Source organism: Rattus norvegicus, chromosome 2 (assembly GCF_036323735.1).
Source record: "Rattus norvegicus strain BN/NHsdMcwi chromosome 2, GRCr8, whole genome shotgun sequence".
NCBI lineage: Eukaryota > Metazoa > Chordata > Mammalia > Rodentia > Muridae > Rattus > Rattus norvegicus.
The window spans coordinates 88,050,663-88,056,849 of NC_086020.1; positions in this window are offsets into that span (position 1 = coordinate 88,050,663).

Below are 6,187 nucleotides of genomic sequence, written 5' to 3' on the forward strand. Positions count from 1 at the left end.
GTGACTCCTTTATTATTATTATTATTTGTTTGAATGCTTTAAAAAGATCTTTTAAGTCTGTTGATCTGCTGATGTACAGGTGCCTTTGCTGCTATGGATCAAAATCAAGAACTGTGTAGATAAACTTTATTGTATAAGTAGAAAAATCACTTAATTTCATACTAGAAATGGGTGGATGCTACAAGTTGAAATGGACTGTCATTGACGTTCTTTGTGGGGTAGCAAAAAAAAATGGTGTCTTAAGTGCTTAGTGTTTGATGTCATTAACAGTTTCATAAAACTGTGTAGAAAGATTTTGATACTAAACTGTGCATTGTACATAGTCTAACACACTGTATTGGCCACCAGTACTTCTGTGATGGTAGATTGTGCATTCAGACTTTTAAGCATTAAACATAAATAACTTCTAAAAAAGATAAGGCTTGGTAGGTTTATCTGTCTAATCCCTATATCAGTATTATTTTCCTAATATTTGTAGCCTTCCTCATTGTGTTCTGAAAATCCCTGTTTGATTCTGTGTCACTGTCAACTCTATATTGTGATTATATTTGTGACCTTGATTTTATCACTCAATCTTCATGTCTCAGCACATCTTTTGATAAAGCAGAAAGAATGCACTACAAGATGCATATTCATTGTTATTTGTGAAGTACTTATGCAGTTGTATAAAGTGCAATACTGGAGAGGAACTCAAACAAAACAAAATTATAGCACTAGAAACTCTAAAAAGAAGGAGAGAGAGAGAGAGAGAGAGAGAGAGAGAGAGAGAGAGAGAGAGAGAGAGAGAGAGAAAGGAGGGAAGGAAGGAAGGAAGGAAGAAATAAACAGTAAATATGGCTTCTGTTCCTGCAGGATTGTCTAGACCTGATAGTTGTAGTATCAATTCCTCTACAATTTTTCTTATTAGCACAGATTATCTAAAAGAATTAATAATAAATTTAAATGAACTGTTTTTAATACTTATAAAGTAGTTTGATAAATTTATTTTGTAAATAAAACATGATAAATTGGGGGAGATTTGAAAGTCAGTGGCAGGTGCCCATGAGCCTTCTCATCTCACGCAAAGAACTAATGCAGTATCCAGCTCCACTTTGTGGCAACCAACTATGGGAGAGGGAAGGAACTCATCAAATGAGTGATTAGAATGTTGCTTGCCTGTGATGAAGGCACAGAAAAACTGAAGTAAGTATCTTGACTATTCTGTAATATCATTTGTAGGTGGGGATTGAGAATCTCAGCTAACTCCATTTACATGGATAAGGGTGATCATAAATATATCAGATAGAGTCTACACAGCACATTTTCTTAGGAGAAACCCCATCTATCCTCCCTTTTCCATTCTCAGAGCTCATGTACAGTATGTACGTACTACCTAAACCAGTGGATTGTTTGTGACTTCACAGTGGTTGTGGTGTCAAAGGTCAGACAGTCCTTCTTATCCTTGTATTTTAGTACACAGAAATCCCAGAACTCAACACAGAGGTTGCAGCATCACTATTCAACTTAGACAGAAGAACAATCAGAACAACACTCAAAGCTCTCAAGTACCCCATGATAGAAGACAGAAGTTTTGAACAAAGAGGAACATAAATCATGTTACATAAGAGTAAGAATCATGAATGTTGCATCTCATTTTTCAATAGCCTCTTGTTTAGATTCAGCATTCAGCAAATTATTCCCTGTGTATATTCTTTAAGTGTGACACTGAAAATTGTCAATTAATGTAGTAATATAAACCTAATTTCCTATGAGATTGACTTTTCCAAAGAAAGCTGCTTTCATGTATGGAGGAAGCTGAAGTGCCTAGCGAAGAAAACTATAGACTATATCTCACTTCACAAAGCTAAAGTTCATGGGATAGATTGAAGTTTCTGGAGCAAGTAATTGCTAATCATGTGACCTCATCCAGAAATCCTGAGTTCAAATTCTAGTTCTAGACATTGCAATTACTGTTGGTTTTGCTTCTAGTTCATTTAATCTGTTTGTGGAAGTGTGTGACAAATGCATTAACTTGATATGTTTGGCCATATGATATAGAGCCATGGAGTGCTTCTTACAATATCTGGGACATGGTGAGTATTCATGGCATTTAAATACAATTTCTGAGTATATTTCCTGAGTCATAGAGCCTTCTGCTTGTGTGGGATGATCTGCATAGTGTCATGCAGACAGATACATATGTGGAGATGTACAAGGTATATATGTGTAGGATAATGTCATTATGCAGGTGAAGGCAGGTACAAGATAGAATGAGGTCTGCCATTGGATAAGAAGGAAGGACAGGTGGGAGAAAAGTTTTATAGAGAAGAGGAGACTGGAACAAGGAAGAGAACAGCAGTGGACAGAACATGGAGGTGGATGTTAAGATTCCTCTCTACACATCTACAAGTTGTTATGAATATTCTTAAGGGATGGACGTGTACAGGACTTTGTATGTCTATGTGGGCAATTATATCTTATCAATTGGATCAGAAGAAGAAAAAAAAAGAGATTGTTGCCAGGCTCTGAGAAAAGCCATTGGCAGTGTGATATGGGATAGAGCAAAGCAGGTGAGAGTCTTCACTGGCTGAGATGAAGAAATCAACCTGCTATCTTGGGACACTGCGGTGCTGGACCTAATGTGGAAAAAAGCAGATTTTTTATAATTTTACAGCAACAGGGGGTAAACCAACATGATGGACAAGGATCCACTAGTAAGTCTAAGAGTTGAGAGAAAGTTTTATTTTCTAAGCAAGAGGAGGCCAGTGTCATGTTGAATTACATGATGGTCCAAATGCAGGAACCTTTAACAAAGAAACACACAAGCAGGCTCAAGCATGGGAACCTTAAACAAAGAAATGCACAAACAGGCTATAGGTCCCCTGCTGTGATAAGTAGTGGCAGCTCAGAGAGTTAGAAATTGAAAGCTGCTTTTTTAGATAGTTGTTTAGAAAGTCTTTCAGGATACTCATATTCTTTCTAAAGTGGGCTCCATGAGAATTTTGTGAGACAAGGTGCTTCCTATTGACAGGTATTATTAGAAAGTGATTAAGTTTGTGTTTAGAAGAGAGTACAGAGATTACTCAAATCATGTGGGACTTTTCTCACATGGTTTGGAATTTAGGGAAAATTAATCACTGACTCCAAATAGAGAGTTGTGATAAAAGTCTGTAACACCAGGCAGAGTGAATGCAGACATATATTATAGAAGTTACTAATACATAAAAATCTGAGGCTTCAGGTAGAGAGCTTAACAGATCGATATATTTTGGGTATTAAGGATAAATAAAAATCTGAGACTCTAGGGAGAAAGCTTGACAGATCGATATATAATGGACTAGATTCAAGAGAATCAAACAAAAAGATATCTCTATTCTAAACTTTTGTCTTTAGAATTATATTTTGCAGAATATACCTACTTGGATTCCTGATCTCAAGGACTTTCAACTGTGTCCAGTCAAGACAGGAACAACAGGCTACAACATTTGCTACATTTTCCCTACCCACTAACCTTCAAGGATATCTCAACACCTACTTACAGCCTGAAGAAGTTATTGACAAGTTGTTACCCAAATTCCCTGGACTATTTGGGGGCTGAAAGTGTTTATTCTAAGGTTGTTATTTTATGAGGAATTTAGAATTGGTCATAATTTAACAGGGATAAATTGACTAGATAGATACATACAGCCATAATCTCATTTGATAACTAAGCTAAAATCATATCTTTACTTTGGTACAGCATTCATTTGTTAAAAAAATTTTTAAAGTACAAGGTTTAAAGCCAGTCCTTCTATTGATGCTGTTACAAACTTCTGAGTTGATTTTCCATGTGAGTTAAGGGCCAAATAGAAAAGTCATGTCTCTGAGATTGTTAGAGTGCTTTCAAGATAATATATTAAGATAGTTAATGGACAACAGTCCAGATTACCTTTTATAGATAAATGGTTTTCAAAAACACAGAAATCCAAAAAATATGAGATTTAAAGTTATTTATCTTCTGTTGAGAAATATCTACTCCTAACAGCTCCCCTTTGGTGGATTTAATAAAGAAATTGAACATCTCTACCTCCAGATGAAGCAAAACTTCGTGGCTAGGCAGCTGCTAGGCAGGAACTCCCTATTTCAACTACAGACTAATACTGTCCACAAAGGGTCACCTTATGCAAAATAGTCGACTGATAATTTTGCCAAACCAGAATTATCATCCCTTCAAGATTTCTGCATTTCAATAGTTTATCCACTTGATTTTGGGTCAGAAGGATGAAGACATGTTGCTAAGAGAAGACTGTGCTAGTAAAGATTTGTATCTACAACCTCTCAGTTCTAGAAGCTGTATTAGGCTTCCTATATTTATAGATAATTGGTCATTCTCAGATTTCTGATGGAGTTGAAGAATGATTATAGTCTCATAGCTATCATATTGTTTAACTTTGAAAATACATATTTTATTAGATAGTTATCAAATAGTATACAAGCTAGACAGAATATAACATAGGTTTTAAGCCTTTCTTATGCTGGAATGGATAACTAAATTTTGTGTTTAACTGATAAAATGTTGGACTGGGTGTTAGGTATATTTTTGCTTTTAATTACAAAATGATAATAGATGTTCTCAGCTTATATTTCAGAGAAAAGTTTTTTTTTTATTTAGACAGAAAAGGGTGAAATGTAAGATGATGTCATTATGCAGGTGAAGGCAGGTACAAGACAGAATAAGGCCTGTCCTTGGACAAGAAGGAAGGATGGGTGGGAGAAAAGTTATAGAGAGAGGAGGAGACTGGAGCAAGCAAGAGAAAAGCAGCAGAGAGAACATAGAGGTAGATGTTAAGATTCTCTCTACACATCTACAAGTTGAGTTGTTATGAATATTTTTAAGGGATAGATATGTAAGAGCTTTGTATTTCTAAGTGGGCAATTACATATTATCAATTGGATCAGGGGTTATTGTGTTGTGTGTTCTTTCATGTAGTGATTTGATTGAATTTAAGAGAGTTTGTGGTGGCTGGAGAGATGGGTCCACCATGGAATTGAGATGTGTGTTTTTGGCATGGTGGCAACCTGCCTTGGGAATGAGATGGGTAGAGAGATTGTTGCCAGGCTCAGAGAAAAGCCATTGGCAGTGTGATATGGGATAAAGCAAATGGGTTAGAAGCTTTTCTGACTGAGATGAAGATAACTACCAGATATCTCGGGGCACTATGGTGCTGGATCTAGTGCAGGGAAAAAAGACAGATGTTTTTATAATTTTAGAGTAGCATATGTATGAGGTACAGATGATGGTCTAGCTGTAAATATGAACAAGGATGTGAACTTAATTCTAGCATGCTAAGTTACCTTTCTGTTGATTTGGAAAACATCGGGACTAGCAGTTTGAAAGAATACATATTTCCTATGGCTTATTGTTACAGAAGAGTCAAAATTCAGAGAATTTCCTGCTACAACAGTGTGATATGGGAAAATATTACTCATGTTGACTTTACATTTTAAGCACCCAATCATCTTTCATAGTAGTTCTATGAGCTAGGAAGAAAGATTTTAATTTGGGGGTATATTCCAGTGGCAAATTACAAATTTCATACTAGATAACTTTCCAGAACTGAAGTAAATTCCTCAGATAAATCAATCAATACAACCAGAAGTTGGACTAAATACAAGTTTAGAAATTTCAATCAAACATGATGGCAGAAGCCATCTGGGACAACACACTTTTTACCTGTGCCTGAAACTGTGTTGCTCCCACAGTTCTCTGTACCCAAATCCTGTGGTGGATTTGGTAAAGACTTTTACCAATCCTATATCTGATAGAGGGCTAGTATTTAATATACACAAAGAACTCAATAAGTTAGACTTCAGAAAGCCTAATAACCCTATTCAAAATGGGTTACAGAGCTAAATAAAGAATCCTTAGCTGAGGAACATGGAATGGCTGAGAAGTACCTAAAGAAATGTTCAACATCCTTAGTCATCTGGGAAATAAAACACCAAACACCAGTCAGAATGACTAAGATCAAAACTGACAACAGATGCTGGCAAGGGTGTGGAGACAGAGGAACACTCCTCCATTGTTGGTGGGATTATAAGCTTGTACAACCTTTCTGGAAATTAGTCTGCCTAAAATTAAACATTGAACTACCTGAGGACCCAGCTATACCACTCCTGGGCATATACCAAAATGATGTTCCAACATACAACAAAGACACATGCTCCA